General features: G+C 39.5%; 1 pseudogene; it reads right to left on the bottom strand.

Annotated features, from left to right (window-relative positions):
* Positions 1–8,637: 8,637 nt before the first annotated feature.
* On the bottom strand, positions 8,638–9,072 carry LOC149119365 (small ribosomal subunit protein eS24 pseudogene; annotated as a pseudogene).
* Between the last annotated feature and the right edge of the window lie 11,050 nt (positions 9,073–20,122).

Genomic DNA, 20,122 nt, shown 5'->3' with positions numbered 1-20,122 from the left:
CCTCATACCAAGAGTTAAAATGGGGGTATGACAGTTTGGCATGGTGCATAAAGCTGCTGCCTGTGATGCTGACATCCCATAAGGGTGCCAGTTCATGTTCTGGTTGCTCCACCTCCAATCCAGCTCTCTGCTAATGCACTTAGGATAGCTGTGGAATATGGCCCAAGTGCTTGAGCCTCTGCATCCACATGAGAGACACAGAAGAACCTCCTGACCCCTGGCTTCAGCCTGGCCCAGCCCTGACTGTTGTGGCATTTGGGGATCAAATCAGCATGTGGAAGATGTCTCTCTCTCTGTCTCTCTCTCTCTCTCTCTCTCTCTCTCTCTCCCCTTTGTGTTTGTGGAGGGTGTCTCCTTCTCTCTCTGTAACTCTGTTTTTCAAATATATGATTACTAGAGTCCAAAAACCGACCTGAACATTTCATTTGATGATATTCAGCTAATGCACTCATGTAATCAAAGTGTTAAAGGTTAAACTTTTCTCTAAATGGTACTGCACACTTAGATATATCTGTGGAATGAAGTTTACCTTGATCCCTGAATGGCAACATACAAATACACATTTAGTAAATTATAGACTTCCTGGCAAAAACAAAAACAGTAAAACTTCAAAAACAAATTATAGATGAAAACCATGCTGATTATATCATTGGCCAGTATTTCTTAGATATCAAAAAAACACATGCATCACAACAGAAAATTGTACATTAAAATTTTAATATTTAATTCCTCAGAAAACACTACATCCTGTCATGTACTTAGTAACAAAGCTTCAGTGAAAGACATACCACATAAAAACCCCAAGTCATCCCATAAGATTATATTGACAAGTAATGGCATAGATCTTGTCTTGTGTAGATATGTTTTGTGATGATCAGTAACAAAATTGCCTAATGATGCATTTCCCAAAATGTATTCTCATTGTAATACATGACCATTACATGGAAGCCATTTATTTGGGGAATATATTCACCAAAATTTGAATTATGTATTTATATTCATTTGATTTGAAAAGCAGAGAGAGATACACACAGAGAGAAAGATATAGAAAGAGAAATAAAGGGGCCAGAAGTGTGGCGTAGGGGGTAAAGCCACCCCCTGCAGTGCTGGCATCCCCTATGGGCTCCAGTTAAAGTCCTGGCTGCTCCATTTCCAATCCAGCTCTCTACTGTGGTCTGGGAAAGCAGTGGTAGGGCCTTGGGCCCCTGCACTTGTGTGAGAGAGCCTGAAAAATCTCCTGGCTCTGGGCTTCAGATTGGCCCAGCTCCAGCTTTTGTGACCATTTGGGGAATGAACCAGCAGATGGGAGATTTCTCTGTCTCTGCCTCTGCCTCTGCTTCTCTGTAACTCTGCCTTCCAAAAAATAAACAAATCTTTTTTAAAAGTAGAGAAATGGAGAGGGAAATACAGTGACAGAAGATCTTCTCTATGCTGCTTCATTCCCCAAGGGATTGTAACAGCCTCACAGTGCCTAATCAAAAATCATAGCCCTGGACTCAATCCAAGCTCCTGTATGGATAGTAGGATCCAAAGTGCAGCCAAAAGTTGCAAGCAGGCATTTGGATATGAATGTAGGTATCCCAAGCAGCATCTTACCTGCTACACCAAATGCCCACAGCCAAGCCAAACTTTTTTAAATTGGACATATGAAGAACTCTAATAATTCAATAATAATAAAATAGTAAGTCCTAGGATACATGAAAAATACTTGAAAAGATGTTTTAAAGGAGCTTTATGTATGCCTACTAGTGTCAAGAAAAGAAACTCAACATAAGTCCTATTAATGGAAGTTCAAATTAAAACACTTTCACATATCACTAAATACCAGCAGATTGACTAAATTTAAGAAGACTGAGGATACCAAACATTGGTGAGGATGTGGAATCACTGAAACTTTCATATATTGCTGTTCAGAATATAAATGGAACAACAGTTTGGTGGCTTGACAAATTTACACAATTAAAACAAGTATCACAGCCGGCGCCCCGGCTCACTAGGCTAATCCTCTGCCTGTGGCACCGGCACACTGGGTTCTAGTCCCTGTCGGGGCACCGATTCTGTCCCAGTTGCCCCTCTCCCAGGCCAGCTCTCTGCTGTGGCCAGGGAGTGCAGTGGAGGATGGCCCAAGTCCTTGGGCCCTGCCCACCATGGGAGACCAGGAGAAGTACTGGCTCCTGCCTTCGGATCAGCATGGTGTGCCGGCCACAGCGTGCTGGCCGTGGCAGCCATTGGAGGGTGAACCAATGGCAAAAGGAAGACCTTTCTCTCTGTCTCTCTCTCACTGTCCACTCTGCCTGTCAAAAAAAATAAATAAATAAAATAAAATAAAACAAGTATCACATGAGTTACCAATTCCACTTCTATGTGTTTTCCCAAGAGAAAAGAAAAAAAAATACACACCAGTATTTTTACAAAAATTTCACAGAAGATTTATTCATAAGGGTCATTAATTAGGGATTAAAATTTTGTATCACCTAGAGTGAATTTATAGAACCATAGATATTCTCATCATTGAAAAATGTTAAAAACACCATCCTGGAGAAAATATGGTAAGGTGGTTGTCTTAGATAAGGGCTATTTGAGGGAGTGAATCCAAATGGAGCTTTCTGGGATGATGGAATTATTAGAAATCTCAAGTGGTTACACTAACGTTTATATTTATTAAAACTCACCAACATTGTACTTTGACAGGATACATTTCATTATTATAAATTATATTTACACAAGTGCTAAAAAATAAGGCATAAACTAAATGGTGCATACATTTGGTATTTTTGGAAAACTATAGAGATGTACAACTTGTCACCTATCGTATGAGCAAAAGTCCCCCAAATTGAAAATCTTTTCACGAGGAATTAGCTCCCTCACAGATTTCTGTGTGGAATTCAAATTGTCACAGCTTCTGTGGGAGTGAATATAAAGATTTTTAGGAAACTCTGTTCATTATGCTTTGATGCAATGCTCCCACATACAGAAAATGTGTTCCGTAATTATTTAAATTGACAAAAATAAGGATGATTTCTCTCTCCATCTCTCCCTCTATGTCACACTTTCTTTCAAGTAAATAAATAAACCAATAAAATTTTAAAAAGAAAATGGAAAAGGAATGTAGCAAAATTGTATATCATGTGTTAATGTGAGATATATAAATAAAATTATAAGAAATTATCCAAAAGAAATTAACATAGTCACATGAAGGAGAGAATATGTATAGGGACAAAACCAGATAAAAGCATCATTTTGATTTTTCTATGCCAAAATTCTATGGCTTTTTTATATGTCAAATTTAAAATTTTAAATTTCAATGACCTTTATGTCTCTTGCATTTCCAAATACTTTAAATTCCTCTTTTTTTTTTTTTTCTTGACAGGCAGAGTGGACAGTGAGAGAGAGAGACAGAGAGACAGAAAGTTCCCCCTCTTGCCATTGGTCCACCCTCCAATGGCCACCCCCTGCTGGCACACCGTGCTGATCCTAAGCCAGGAGCCAGGCGCCCCCCCCCGGCTCCCCATGCGGGTGCAGGGCCCAAGCTCCCGGGCCACCCTCCACTGCCTCCCTGGGCCAGAGCAAAGAGCTGGCCCAGAAGAGGAGCAACTGGGTCAGAACCCAGTGCCCTGACCGGGACCAGAACCCGGGGTGCCGGTGCCACAGGTGGAGGACCAGCCCACCGAGACATGGCGCTGGCCCCCAAATATTTTAAATTCATATGAGAGAGAGAGAATAAGTATTCCATCTGCTGATTCACTTCTGAAGTGCTCACAACACTTGGAGTGAGGTGGACTGAAGCCAGGAATCTAGAATTGAATTTAGGCTTCCCATGTGGATGCAGGGACCACATACCTGCTGCCTCCCAGAGTATGCACTGGTCAAAACAGAGTTGGAAATAGAGCCTGTACTCAAACCCAGCTACTCTGATATAGAATGTGGTCAACCCAAGTAGTGGTGGGAAGTAACATTGTGGCATGGATGGCAGGGTCAGTGCCAGGATGTCTGATGTGGCAAGGGCAGGTGGTGGGGAAGGCTGTGACAGTATTTCAGATGGCAGCAGGGACATCATAGATACCAAAGAGGGAGATTTGCATGGAATATAACTCTCATTCAAACTCCACATGCTGTAATCAGGGAGGGCCCATGGTCTGGCCTTCTGGTTTGGTGTTGCTCTTACTGGCTCCATAAAGACCATGTGGCTATGCCTGGCCATGACAGATCCCCTGTCACACTGTTACCAGTTCTGGTGCCTGCTCCAATCACCAGCATTTGCCAAGGCTGGAGGAATGCTTTCAGGACCATATCAGCTTTGTGAACTTGGAACTTTCTATACCATATGGATAGCAGTTGCTGCCCATGTTCTGGACCTCAGTGCATGTCACTGTCATATTTTACATAAGATCACATCAGGGGAACCATTATCCTGACCTTGATTTGACATCTGCTGTCACAGCCCTGTTGCACCTGACACTGTACCTGGGTAGGATGGGAGGAGAGGAGCAGCTGCTAATGAGCCCAGTTCCAGAAACCCCATTTCAGCTAGCATGTCTTCGTTACCATGGGTTTGGCATGCTGTTTTTTAGTAAATTATATATTTTTGGAAATGAACCAGTGTCAGTTGACAGACTTGCTGAAAAAACCAGCCAGGTGGGCTCAGCCAGCAACACCTTCTCTCCTTTGACTCAGAGGCTCAGTGGTGAGGAGTAGCCCTGATGAGTAGCCAGGGGAGATTGAAGGCAAGCCCTGGAGGGCCCCTCTCAACCAGACTTTCCTTCATATTTGAATGTATACCCCATTCCAACTGTCAGAAGGCCTCCACCCTAAGGCCCTGTTTTCTGCTGTTATGCTGTCTCTCAGGCCTGCAGATCCCTCTCCCACTGCACACTAAGAGCTGGAACAGGTGGCCTGGAGGGAAGGACACCATGGGCCACTTGGGGTAGACATAGAAACATCAACATCTGTCATAGAAGGTGTCCCATCCTCTTCACTCACAGCTAATGTTAGGCCCATGTTTCCCTCCATATACATGGCTGCTATAGTCAACTGCCATGATGGCATTTTGCTCCCTCCCATCCATGGAAGGGACCAGGCAGAGACCTCATCCTCCAAGTACAGGAAAAATAGAAAGATAAATAGAGGAAATATATGATTCAAAGAATAAATATGGTATATAGAATGTAACACTATGAGACACTTAATGTTACAAAAGCACTTTATAGAATTATAATCAATATATATCAGTTGGATACAGTAACACAATGGAAACCAGTAACGTTATTACTGTTATTGATTCTGAAACAGACAATGAAGATAGACTCATTTATTTGATGGGAGGAATGTCTATGAATGAGTGGAGATTGAAATGATACCATACACTGCCTTTAAGGGTGAATACACACATAACTGAACAGCAAGGAAGATTGTTTTTCACTATGTTGATGTCTTAAATTAAAATGTCTAACTTATTAAAGTTAGAGCATCTTATCAACCCCATCACACCACACTCCTTGACAACCTCCCAAATTCACCATCTCTGTATATCAGGAAAATGATTTTTACCTAAAAGTATGCACACTATAGGATAATCATTTTTATTTTCAATGTTTATTTTGATCTTCTGTTTTGTTTCAGTTTGTCTGTTTTCAAATAATTATTTTCCATCTGTAATCAGATTTGTAGGCCCTATGCTTTTAATGTTAATTCTCTATGTAATACCTTCAAATGCATTAATATTGGATTATTATTTTTCAATTCATTTTTGCCTTTTTAATTTTATTTTTAAATACAGAACACAGAGCTAACTTTGAACATTTTGCTATATTTTTTCATGTATATCAACCAGACCTGCATAAAATCTGTTAGCATATCTTGCTTAATAGCTGCTACTGTAATTCACAATACATGAGCAAAAATATCTGTTGTGATGTATTTTCTTGAAAACTAAGATGAAAGTGGAAGTCATTGAGATAATTTTGTTAGAATGCTGATTATAAAGGAGGAAGCTTTAGCTGCAAAATCATTTTCTTTATTCCTTCCTGAAACACAGATAGTGTGTTGGTCATACAGAAGCCATTATGTAGCCATGAGATAAGAGTATGGAGAATATAAGCCACATGGTCAGGATCATGTTAATGTTACACTCTCAGACTACTGTATTAGCCCCAGATCATATAATTTGGGGAGCTTGTTAGAAAAATACAAATGATTTAGAAAAGCTCATGAGTTCAATTATCTATTATACTCAATCAGGTTTATTCTTAACTGAATGGAAAAATACTTTATTTTATTCAGTGAGTTATTTATAATTATTATCAACCACCCTCCTTATCTCTTACCCAGGTTGTCCATTATGGTAATTTAGTCTCCCACAAATGATGCATGAAGCCCCTCTGGTATTAGGGAAAAGACTTCCCAGTGTCTGTCCCCCCTCAGCTTCAACAAAATCCTAGCATTGCTTCAGGAGTATAACTTTGAGAATGATTTACCAAATCATATAGATATATTGAACACTATAATATTTTTAGAGTCTAAAATGATGCCTGTTGTTCCTCTTATCTTTTCTATTAAGAGACAGTTGATTATAATTAATCTAAATCAAAACAGCAGTGTTAATTTTACTTCAATATAACTTCATTATTGTGTTTTTTTTCCTACAATAAGCAAACGTGTAGAGAAAGCAATTTTCAAGACATTTCTTACAATTTTCCCTTTAAATTAATAAATAGATGGCAGTCAGAAAGCTAGAGAAATTAAGATAAGGTATTATAATTTAAATAAATACCTATTGGGGGCATACTAACACTTGCCTGTTAATTATACACGTTCAATTCTTGCTAGTAATGCCTGGCTCATTTTGTTATCACTTATTTTTATCCACAAAATAATTGTTATCGTAGGGTAACTTCTGTAGCACATCAGGTTAATCTGACACTTAGAGTGTACACAGCAATCCACCTTCCTGATAATTCCCTTGTGAGGAAGCAGATAGTGGCTCAATAGATGGGTTCCTGCCACAGACACAGGAGACCTGGATGGAGTTTCTGCTTCCTGGCTTTGGCCTGGCCCAGCTGAAGCTATTTAGGGCACTTGGGAATGAAACTGAAAAGAAGATTCATTCTCCTCTCTCTCTCTCTCTCTCTCTCTCTCTGTCTCTCTCTCTCTCTCTCTCTCCATCTCTACAATTCTGCCCTTTCAAAAAATAAATGCTTTTTTTTTTTGACAGGCAGAGTTAGACAGTGAGTGAGAGACAGTGAGAAAGGTCTTCCTTCCATTGGTTCACCCCCAGATGGCTGCTACAGGTGGCGTGCTGCACCAATCCGAAGCCAGGAGCCATATGCTTACTCCTGGTCTCCCATGTGGGTGCAAGTCCCAAACACTTGGGCCATCCTCTACTGCCTTCCTGGGCCACAGCAGAGAGCAGGACTGGAAGAGGAGCAACCGGGACAGAATACAGCACCCCAACTGGGACTAGAACCCAGGGTTCCAGCAGCACAGGCAGAGGATTAGCCTAATGAGCCGTGGCGCCAGCATGAATACTTTTTTGAAAAGATTTATTTTATTTGAAAGGCAGAGGCAAGAAAGAGAGGTCTTCCATTTGCTGGTTCACTCCCCAAATGGCTGAAGCTGCTGCAGCTGCACCAATCCAAGGCCAGGTGCCAGGAGCTTCTTCCATGTCTCCTGCATTAGTGCAGGGGCCCAAGCATTTGAGCCATCTTTGACTGCTTTCCCAGGCCACAGCTGACAGCTGGATCAGAAGTGAAGCAGCCAGGACATGAACTGGAGCCCATATGGGAAGCCAGCACTGCAGGCAGTAGCTTTATCTGCTATGCCCAGTGCCAGCCCCAATGAACACAATTTTAAAATAATGCATTTTAAAAAGGTGGCGGTATTGTGGTGGCAGCAGCTGGCTTCCAGGGAGCTCACCAATTCTTAAGAGCCTGGCCCTGCACATTGCTACAGTGAGCTGGGCTGAACTGCTGTGCCACACTTCCTTTTAGAATAAATCATGGGATTGAGCTTCACTCAGATGTAGTGAAATATGCCAAGGAAAAACTGGAGAGCTTTGTCAAAAATAATAGTTTTGATAAATTTGAGTTCTGTGAACCTGCATTTGTAGTTAGTAATCGCCTCTAGAAATGTCTTACAGTTATCAGTATGAACTAATTTATTGTGATGATTTAATTTATTGTGGTGCTAGAGTCCAGAAAGGCCATGAAAACTATGTGAAAATTTTACTGAATGTGGGAGGCATGCTAGTCATGCCTATAGAAGATCAGCTAACACAGATTATGTGACTGGGACAAAACATTTGGGAAAGTAAAAATATCCTTTTTGTTTCATTTGCTCCACTTGTGCAGCCAAGTAAGAATGGTTATGGCAAGCCTGCTTCTGTGGGACTCCCCCCTGTGCTGTCAGGAACCTGCAGGACTTGTGCCACAGTGCCAGACCATGGCTATGCCTGAGATTGAGCTAATAACTGCCCCACACTCTAGTATTTGCTGCACAAAGTAGTTATTGTAGACTGTCATCATTTCTTCTTTGTAGTGTTTACTGGATCATTAACTGAGTAAAGCATATGTACTCCACATAGAAAATACACAGTTCATTCCACACATTTTTTTAAAGTTTTACAGTTTATTAATTCTTATGAAAATGTCACAAAATCACCATAGATAAAGTCATCACAAAATCTTTATTCCTTCAGCTTTTTGCCAGCACTAACATTGGCTTTGGTAGTTCCCCTGAACTTCTTCATTCTGTTGTTACACTCCTTTTGCTGTTGTGTTGAGATCTTTTTCTTATACAGGCCATGTATTGCAAGTCAACGTTTGGGTTCATTTTTTTCACATAATCAAAGGAATCACAAATCTTACCAAAGTCCATTGTCTTGCCACTGCCAAAATGGGTTCTAAATCCAAATACAAAATGACATCAGGAATCGTCTAGCACATTGTGGCTAGTTTTTCCCAAATCTCTGTGAAACAGTTGCCTTCCTAGAGTGGAACACATCAATGACCATTTGTTCCCTCTGAAGTGGTCGGTTAGTCATGAACTTCCTGGTACAAATAGTACTGTGTCATTCATTATATCAGCTGATTGTTACAAAAAGAAAAATGCTACTATATGCTATAAATTTCAAATAAAATATAATTCAATTCAACTCAGACAAACGGTATAAAGAGTGATATCTGGGACTGGCATTGTGGTGCAGAAGTTTAAAGCCCTGCTCTGAAGTGCTGGCATCCCATATGGGTGCCAGTTCTAGTTTTGGCTGCTCCTCTTCAGATCCAGCTCTCTGCTGTGGCCTGGGAAAGCAGTAGAAGGTGGCCCAAGTGCTTGGGCCCCTGTGCCCATGTGGGAGACCCAGAAGAAGCCCCTGGCTCCTGGCTTTGGATCAGCTCAGCTCCAGCAGTTGTGGCCATCTGGGGAGTGAACCAGCAGATGGAAGACCTCTCTTTCTTTCTCTATCTCTTTGTGTAACTCTTTCAAATAAATAAAATAAATCTTTTAAAAAAAGAGTGATACCTTATTCATAAAGTTACAGTCCACAAATAAGATAAAATAGCTGTGATTTTTTATATACTTTCACAGCAGTCTCGTATTCACAAGAACTAATCTGATGAAAACAAGTTGATATTACAAAAACAATACTATGACAGATAAATTTGGCATGTTCTTACTGTGAATGAACAGATCATAGTAAAAAGTTTTATAAAATAAGATTCTACTAGTTAACCTTCAAGTACTAAGAAAAAAATCTGTTGTTTCTCAAAACAAATTTTGTGCATGTTACAATCACTGATCAGCATGCAATATTGAAATTATGGCAAAAAATAGAATACATATATATGATTATACTTTGGACAATTCATGGAAGAATGGAACTAAAGATATGTTATTAAAATTATAAATGTATTTCAAAACACAAGTATTTCATACAAAATTTAAAAATTTGTTGTATACATGGATTTCAAAATTCCATTTCCAGGGCCAGCACTGTGGCATAGTAAATGATGCCTACATCCTCCAAAAAAAGAAAAGCCTAGGACTGCATGGCTTTACTGCTGAATTCTACCAGACATTTAAAGAACTAGTTCCAATTCTTCTCAAGCTATTCAAAATAATTGAAAAGGAGGGAATTCTCCCAAGTTCTTTCTATGAAGCCAGCATTACCTTAATCCCTAAACCTGAAAAAGACGCAACTGAGAAAGAGAACTACAGACCAATTTCCCATGAACACAAAAGCAAAAATCCTGTACAAAACTCTAGCCAAACAAGTCCAACAACACATCAGAAAAATCATTTACCCCAACCAAGTGGGATTTATCTCTGGTATGCATGGATCGTTCAATATTCAAAAATCAGTAGGAGCCAAGATGGTGGAATAAGAAGGGAACTTACTGATAGTCGAGGAGAAGACAGATTAATAAAAGTGAAGATAGTGTAGTCTCAGGGAAGAATTAGGGAAAAACAGCAGAGGAAACTCTTCCGTAATTAGAGGGACATGGTAGACCTACGTGGAGGGCACAGGTACCCACAGCTTGGGACTCTAGCTGTTGAGAGGTTCTGCACCAGCACTGGAAAGCGTAGTGAGATAAAACCACAGTAGCATGAGACACTGGCAGAAAAGTGGCAGGAAGAGCCTAAAGGGAACAAGGCTTGAAGCCCTGTGGGGGAAAAACACCAGCCTAACTAGAGGAGAGAAAAAATAAAAGGGACAGTATGGACATGATTCTATCTCTCCAATCACCTTACAAGAGCCTAGGAGCCAATAGAGCAGGCACCATTTTGGACATACGTAACAGTTGCACCAGCTTGGGGCTGTACCCAGCAATCAGCCAAACAGAAAAACCTTACTCTTGTGGGGAGTAATAACAGGAGACTAAGACCTAGTGAATGTGTGGAGCTTATGAACTGGCACAGTGAAAAAAAAAAAAAACTGAGGGTGTGTGGTATAACTCACAGTGTGGCTGAGACTTGAGCAGTCTTAGTGGGAGATGCCACAAGCACAGGCCACACTGGCTACCTGGTGAAAGACATTGCAGGGGAATCTAAGCTTACAGTGAGGAATGCACAGATCATTTGTGTGGTCCTTGGGACAGAGCAGATGAATATTATACCCACAGGGGCTCATGCTCAGGCACTGATTGCCACCAAGGAGAAGAGCTCAGCTGAGCAGAATTACTTCCCTTCTGAATAAAAAGAAAAAAAAGAGGGAGAGAAGATTTACCACACCAAACCTGGGTGTGTAACCTTTGGCACACCCTTAACCCTGAAGAACTGAACAGAGCTCTCTGGCCACACCCACCACAAGCCTCTAGAGATTTACCAAAAGCAGACAGTCCACTTAATTTAGAGACATAGTATAATGAAAAAAGCCACCACAGCAAGAAAAAAAGAAGAAACCAAAGAATATATCCACAATGCCAAAGAACAAACACAAAAACTGAGGAAATAAGAACAAGGAAGACACCATGATGCTCCCAAATGAACATGACACGCCAATACAAGAATATGAAGATGAGATAGAAGAAATGGAAGATATGGAATTCAAAAAATTTATGATCAGAACACTTAGAAGTTATCAAAAACAAATGCATGAACTACAGAAATTCATACAGGACAGGACAGAAAATCTCTCTCATGAAAATGAAATCTTAAGGAGGAATGAAATGAGGAATTTAATAGAACATGAAATTGAGATATTGAAGAGAAATCAAAATGAAATGAAGAATTTAATAGAACAAAGGAAAAACATATTTGAGAGCCTTAAAAACAGAATCAGTGAGGTAAAAAAGAGAATATCTGACCTAGAAGACAGAGCACAGGAAAGTATACAGTCAAACCAAAGAAAAGAAGAGGAAATTATAAATCTAAAAAATATTGTTGGGAATCTACAGGATACTATTTAAAAAACTAACATTCAGGTTCTAGGAGTTCCTGAAGACATGGAGAGAGAGAAAGTATTAGAAGGCCTTTTTAGTGAGATACTAGCAGAAAACTTCCCAGGTTTGGAGAAGGAAAGAGACATCCAAGTACAAAAAGCACATAGAATCCCCAATAAACAAGACCCAAAGAGATCCTCATCATGACACGTTGTAATTAAATTCACCACTGTGAAACATAAAGAAAAGATTCTAAAATATGCAAGAGAGAAACAGATTACTCCCAGAGGATCTCCAATTAGACTCACAGCTGACTTCTCATCAGATACCCTATAGGCTAGGAGGGAATGGCTAGATATAGCCCAAGTACTAAGAGAAAAAAAAAAAACTGCCATCCCAGAATGTTATATCCTTCAAAGCTCTCATTTGTGAATGAAGGTGAAATAAAGACCTTTCATAGCAAACAGAAAGAGTTTGTCACCACTCATCCAGCCCTGCAAAAGATGCTTAAAGATGTGTTACATGCAGAAACACAGAAACATGGCCATCAATATGGAAGAAGGTAAAGGAAGAAAATCTCCCAGTAAAAGATCACAGGAAGTTCAAAGCACATATTAGAAATATCTTTGAAAAATTGCAGGGCAAAGTCACTACTAATCAACAGTCACTTGAATGTTAATGGCCTCAACTCCAAGTTAAAAGACACAGACTGGCTGAATGGATTGAAAAACAAAACCCATATATTTTCTGCTTACAAGAAACACATCTTTCCAGCAAAGATGCATGCAGATTGAATGTGAAAAGTTGGAAAAAGATATTCCATGCCAACAGAAACCAAAAAAGAGCTGGCATAGCCATCATAATATCAGATAAAATAAACTTTAATACAAAAACTGTTAAGAGAGACAAAGAGGGGCACTATATAATGATTAAGGGTTCAATTCAACAGGAAGATGTAACTATTATAAATGTACATGCACCTGATTACAGGGCACTGGGTTATTTAAAAGATATGTTAAGGAACTTAAAGGGAGACTTAGACTCCAATACAATAGTATTGGGGGACTTCAATACTCCACTTTCAGCAATAGACAGATCAACCTGACAGAAGATCAACAAGGAAACAGCAGATTTAATCTGCACTACAGACCAAATGGATGTAACAGATATCTTCAGAACTTTTCATCCTACACTTGAGGAATACACATTTTTCTCAGCAGTACATGGAACCTACTCTAGGACTGGCCACATACCAGGCCATAAAGCAAGTCTCAGCAAATTCAAAAGAACTGAGATCATAACATGCATCTTCTCAGACCACAGTGGAATGAAGCTGGAAATTAGCAACTCAGGAATCCCTAGAGCGTATGCAAACACATGGAGACTGAACAACATGCTCCTGAATGAACAATGAGTCATAGAAGAAATCAAAAGAGAAATCAAAAACTTTCTGAAAGTAAATGAGGATAACAATACAACATATCAAAACTTATGGGATACGGCAAAAGCAATGTTAAGAGGGAATTTTATTGCAATAGGTGCCTACATCAAGAAATTGGAAAGGCACCACATGGATGAGCTATAAATGCATCTCAAATATCTAGAAAAACTGCAGCAAACCAGGCCCAAAACTAGTAGGAGAAGAGACATAATTAGAGGAGAAATCAACAGAACTGAATCCCCCCAAAAATTACAAAAGATCAGCAAAATGAAGAGCTGTTTTTTTTTTGGAAAAAAAATTGACACCCCATTGGCCCAACTAACTCAAAAAATAAAAGACCCAAATCAATAAAATAGAGATGAAAAAGGAAATGTAACAACAGACACCACAGAAATAAAAAGAGTCATCAGAAATTACTACAAGGACTTGTATGCCAGCAAACAGGGAAATCTATCACAAATGGACAGATTCCTGGAAACATACAACCTACCTAAATTGAACCATGAAGACATAGGATACCTAAACAGACCCATAACTGAGACAGAAATTTAATTAGTAAAGGCCCTCCAAAGAAAGAAAGCCCAGGACCAGATGGATTCACTGCTGAATTCTACCAGACATTTAAAGAAGAACTAGCTCCAATTCTTCTCAAACTATTCAGAACAATCCAAAAAGAGGGAATCCTCCCAAATTCTTTCTGTGAAGTCAGCATCACCTTAATTCCTAAACTTGAAAAAGATACAGTATTGAAAGAGAATTACAGACCAATTTCCCTGATAAACATAGACACAAAAATCCTCAATAAAATTCTGGCCAATAGAATGCAACAACAGGTCAGAAAGACCATCCATCCAGACCAAGTGGGATTTATCCCTGGTATGCAGGGATCATTCAATGTAGGCAATTTAATCAATATGATACACTACATTAACAAGCTGCAGAAGAAAGCCATATGATTATCTCAATAGATGCAGAGAAAGCATTCGATAAAATAATAATCCTTTCATGATGAAAACGCTAAGAAAATTGGGTCTAGAAGGATCATTCCTCAATACAATCAAAGAAATTTATGAAAAACCCACAGCCAGCATCCTATTGAATGGGGAAAAGTTGGAAGCATTTCCACTGAGATCTGGTACCAGACAGGGATGCTCACTCTCATCACTATTATTCAATATAGTACTAGATTTTGAGCCAGAAACATTAGGCAAGAAAAAGAAAATAAAGGGATACAAATTGGGAAGGAAGAAGTCAAACTATCCCTCTTTGCAGATGATATGATTCTTTATTTAGGGGATCCAAAGAAATCTACTAAGAGACTACTGGAACTCAAAGAAGAGTTTGGCAAAGTAGCAGAATATAAAATAAATGCACAAAAATCAACAGCATTTGTATACACTGGAAATACCATGGCCGAGAATGAACTGCTAAGATCAATCCCATTCACAATAGCTACAAAAACAATCAAATAGCTTGGAATAAACTTAACCAAGGACGTTAAAGATCTCTACGATGAAAATTACAAAACCTTAAAGAAAGAAATAGAAGAGGATACCAAGAAATGGAAAAATCTTCCATGCTCATTGATTGGAAGAATCAATATCATCAAAATGTCCATTCTCCCAAAAGCAATTTATAGATTCAATGCAATCCCAATCAAAATACCAAAGACATTCTTCTCAGATCTGGAAAAAATGATGCTGAAATTCATATGGAGGCACAGGAGACCTCGAATAGCTAAAGCAATCTTGTACAACCAAAACAAAGCTGGAGGCATCACAATGCCAGACTTCAGGACATACTACAGGGCAGTTGTAATCAAAACAGCATGGTACTGGTACAGAAACAGATGGATAGACCAATGGAACAGAATTGAAACACCAGAAATCAATCCAAACATCTACAGCCAACTTAGGATCTAAAACCAATTCCTGGAGCAAGGACACTCTATTAAATAAATGCTTCTGGGAAAACTGGATTTCCACATGCAGAAGCATGAAGCAAGACCCCTACCTTACACCTTACACAAAAATCCACTCAACATGGACTAAAGATCTAAATCTATGACCTGACACCATCAAATTATTAGAGAACATTGGAGAAACCCTTCAAGATATTGGCACAGGCAAAGAATTTCTGGAAAAGACCCGGGAGGCACAGGCAGTGGAAAGTCAAAATTAACAATTGTGATTACATCAAATTGAGAAGTTTCTGTACTGCAAATGGAACAGTCAGGAAAGTGAAGAGGCAACCAACACAACAGGAAAAAATATTTGCAAACTATGCAACATATAAAGGATGAATAACCAGAATCTACACAGAGATCAAGAAACTCCACAATAACAAAACAAACAACCCACTTAAAAGATGGGCCAAGGACTTCAATAGACATTTTTCAGGTGAAGAAATCCAAATAGGCAACAGACATATGAAAAAATGTTCAGGATCATCAGGGAAATGCAAATCAAAACCACAATGAGGTTTCACCTCACCCCAGTTAGATTGGCTCACATTCAGAAATCTACCAACAACAGATGCTGGCAAGGATGTGGGGGAAAAGAGGTACTAACCCACTGTTGGTGGGAATGCAAACTGGTAAAGCCACTATGGAAGTCAGTCTGGAGATTCCTCAGAAACCTGAATATAACCCTACCATACAACACAGCCATTCTACTTCTTGGAATTTACCCAAAGGAAATTAAATTGGCAAATAAAATAGCTGTCTGCACCTTAATGTTTATTGCAGCTCACTTCACAATAGCTAAGACCTGGAATCAACGCAAATGTCCATCCATAGTAGACTAGATAAAGAAATTATGGGACATGTACTCTATAGAATACTATACAGCAGTAAAAAAAACCACTGAAATCCGGTCATTTGCAATAAAATGAAGGAATCTGGAAAACATCATGCTGAGTGAAATAAGCCAGTCCCCAGGGGACAAATATCATATGTTCTCCTGATTGGTGAGAACTAACCAAGCACCAAAAAGGAAACCTGTTAAAGTGAAATGGACACTATGAGAAACAATGACTTGATCAGCCCTTGTCCTGATTGTTGAAGAACATTTACTACTTTATTCCTTTTAGTATTTTTTTGTTCTACATAATTCCATTGGTTGAACTCTGTAATTAACACACAATTATTCTTAGGTATTTAACTGAAAAGTGATCCCTGTTAAATATATCAGTGGGAATAAGAAAGGGAAGAGATGTACAGTTCAGCACATGCTCAATCAGACTTACCTCCAATGGTAGAGCTAGAAACATGCCAGGGGATTCCAATTCAATCCCATCACGGTGACATGTACCAATGCCATCTCACTAGTCAAAGTGATCAGCTTCAGTTCATAATTGATCACAATGATAGGATTAAGTGTCAAAGGGATCACATAAACAAGACTAGTGTCTGCTAATACTAACTGATAAAATTAAAAAGGAGAGAACAATCCAACATGGGAAGCGGGATATACAGCAGACTCATAGAATGGCAGATGTCCTAAACAGCACTCTGCCTTCAGAATTAGTCCTTAAGGCATTTGGATCTGGCTAAAAAGCCCATGAGAGTATTTCAGGCATGGAAAGCCAAGACACTCTGACAAAAAATAACCTAAATGAAAGATCTCTGTGAGTTAGATCACAGCAGAAAGAATGGGCCATCAAAGAAGGAGGTACCTTTCTCTGAAGGGAGGAGAGAACTTCCACTTTGTCTATGACCTTGTCTAAAAAAGATCAGAGTTGGCGAACTCAAGAGGCATCCATAGCCTTGGCAGCTCATGACAAGAGCCTTGGGTGATTACTGATGTCGTAAATAAGAGTGTCAATTGTTAAATTTCAACAGGAGTCACTGTGCACTTACTCCCCATGTAGGATCTCTGTCCTTAATGTGTTGTACTATGTGAATTAATGGTATAAATAGTACTCAAACATTACTTTATACTTTGTGTTTCTGTGTGGGTGCAAATTATTGAAATCTTTACTTAGTATATACTAAACTGATCTTCTGTATATAAGCATAATTGAAAATGAATCTTGATGTGAATGGGATGGGAGAGGGAATGAGAGATGGGATGGTTGTGGATGGGAGGGTAGTTATGTGGGGGAAAGCTGTATTTGGAAATTTATATTTATTAAATAAAAGTTAAAAACAATATCAGAGAACCCAAGATGTGCTACACTTGAAGTTCTCATTTCCTAGCTCAGTTACTAAAACAGCAAAGAAGAAACCCTGGAATAGAATTAGACTCATATTCACCCTACTTCTTGGAACAATTTAAATACCTTAAGAAAAGCTAGAGGTCAGAATCAAATAACCCTGCTCTCTAAACTTTTAAGCTACAGGAGCTGACTGACAAACTGAGGAAGTCTCCAACTAAATGCAAACTGTAAAAAAAAAAAAAAAAAGAAAAGTTGCAACATGGAAAATTACAAAGACAGGTTGAAAAACTCTAAAAGCAGAGTTCAAAAGTAAAAGATCAAAACTTCTTGTCAACTTTTTTCCTAACAGAAAACCTGGTTGTTTTATCATTAACATGTAGGACAAAATTCTAACTTCATGTCAATGTGCCTTTTGTATTAATGCTCTCAATTTCCAGAAACTCATGTGGCCAATTCCATGATAACCTCAGCCAATCTACCACAAATCTACAACACTTTATATTTTCCTCAGCTGATTGTCCTATTTTTTTTTCTCCATGCCAAACACCATTATACTTTAGGACAAATATTACTTTTTCCTTTATCAAAACATATCTCTTATATTCCATACCTTTGCTCTTAATTTTGGTTACCATATACTTGTTAGAATTATTCCTTATTCTAAGTAATTTAATTTCTAGCAAAAGCTTAGTAAACAATTTTGAACTCACATACTTCAATAATTGATGAAAGTGGCCGGCGCCGCGGCTCACTAGGCTAATCCTCCGCCTAGCGGCGCCGCCACACCGGGTTCTAGTCCCGGTCAGGGCGCCGGATTCTGTCCCGGTTGCCCCTCTTTCAGGCCAGCCCTCTGCTGTGGCCAGGGAGTGCAGTGGAGGATGGCCCAGGTGCTTGGGCCCTGCACCCCATGGGAGACCAGGAAAAGCACCTGGCTCCTGGCTCCTGCCATCAGATCAGCGCGGTGCGCCGGCCGCAGCGCGCCGACCGCGGCGGCCATTGGAGGGTGAACCAACGGCAAAGGAAGACCTTTCTCTCTGTCTCTCTCTCTCACTGTCCACTCTGCCTGTCAAAAAAAAAAAAAATAATTGATGAAAGCACAGTTATTTATAGGCCCAGTGCCTTTTATAGAATTTAAGATGTCAAGAGTTCATGAATTTACATTTAGGAACATTTACCTCTTTCAGAGGTTAATCTGGTAATGCACAGCTATAGTAAAAATGGTGGTCCTTACTAGCACTTCTTGCAGGCTTGTGCCAGGTGCTTGGTTGAGGGATCTACACTCCTTAACCTTTTTGATCCTCATCACAGCTTTCTGGGGCTTTAACTTTGGTTATCTCTACTTCTCAGTTAAGACATGACAGACATGCCCTGAGTAACTTTCCCTTAGTCACATAGGAGATGCATGATGGAGTCAGAAATGAAACCCAGGCAGTCTGCTACATATACGTACATATACACATACACAGGCATGTACATATTCCTCAGTTTGCTATATGTACACATACATAGATAGACACATACATATGTGTTCCTCACATCAAATAGTAAAGAGCAATTTTTCCAGTAGCCAATGTGACAACTTAAACTCGTAGTGTTTAAAAGCCATAAAACTTACAAATTGAAGATTTCAATGAGATTGGCTTATACCTGCATTGTGTTATCTCTGGTCAGTGTTTTCAGTACCCAGAATAATGCTGACAGAAGTACCATGGCCTTCCCATTGGGCATTTTGCACTGTCAAATGAATCTTAGCAACAAGTGAGCATAAATTCTAACATGATAAAAAGCTTCAGAATATTAGATAACATTAAATTACCATGTGTAAAATGTTTATGGAAAATATGTATCATGAAAAAGCCATGCATGGATTATCAAAAAATTTTTATACCAAAACAAATGTACAATTTTTCTTCCCACATACTTTTTCAAGTACAATCATGTTGCTCCTGTCATTATTTAAAGTAATTAGAAAAAAAAAGCTATCAAATAACAGATAACTCTTCCAAAGCCAAGAAACACTCCTTTAATGAGCCAGAGTGTTCTGCCCCAATTCAGTCCTACAAAGTGACCACAAGCCAAAAAAGGTTTCATTCTCAGCCTAAGTCAAATTCTCCATTTTCTCAAATGGCTTATCAACCCAGTTTTCTTTCAGGTAAGCTCCCTCTCGAATCCCAATATCCTGGAGACCTTTCTTGAAGTTTCCTAATTAACACTGCACTCATGCTCCAGTCCTTTCAGAAAGATCCTCCTCCCAAATTCTCCTTTCCCCCACTTTTCCCAAGGATTTTCCACAGGCCCCATCTCACATATCCCATGCATCCCTGCTATGGCTCTTGCAAAAGTCATCTGCTTTCAGCAATAATATTCTTCCCTTTTCCTATCTATCCTCGGATGGAGACATACACAAACATATTCTCCCGTCTCCCAGCTCTTCCAAGGCACCAAACGCTCCCCCAGAGTTTCCCTCCAGTGCTGTCGACCTTGGTCCTGCACTCTAAACACCGACCTTTTTCTCAGTCTTTCAAATCCAGAAGTGCTGGGGTTTTACTCTTTGCCAACAGCACATGGCTTTCCTTCCAGGTCTACCTTCCATGCCGCCACAACCAAGTCTTATCGGCCCCTGATTTCCTGCAGAACCCCAGAGAAACCC

This window comes from Oryctolagus cuniculus, chromosome Y, assembly GCF_051225735.1.
Source record: "Oryctolagus cuniculus isolate XC-2025 breed Fujian yellow rabbit chromosome Y, ASM5122573v1, whole genome shotgun sequence".
In the NCBI taxonomy this organism is placed as follows: domain Eukaryota; kingdom Metazoa; phylum Chordata; class Mammalia; order Lagomorpha; family Leporidae; genus Oryctolagus; species Oryctolagus cuniculus.
Note: the sequence above shows the minus strand (reverse complement) of the source record. Positions and strands in the feature narration are given on the sequence as shown.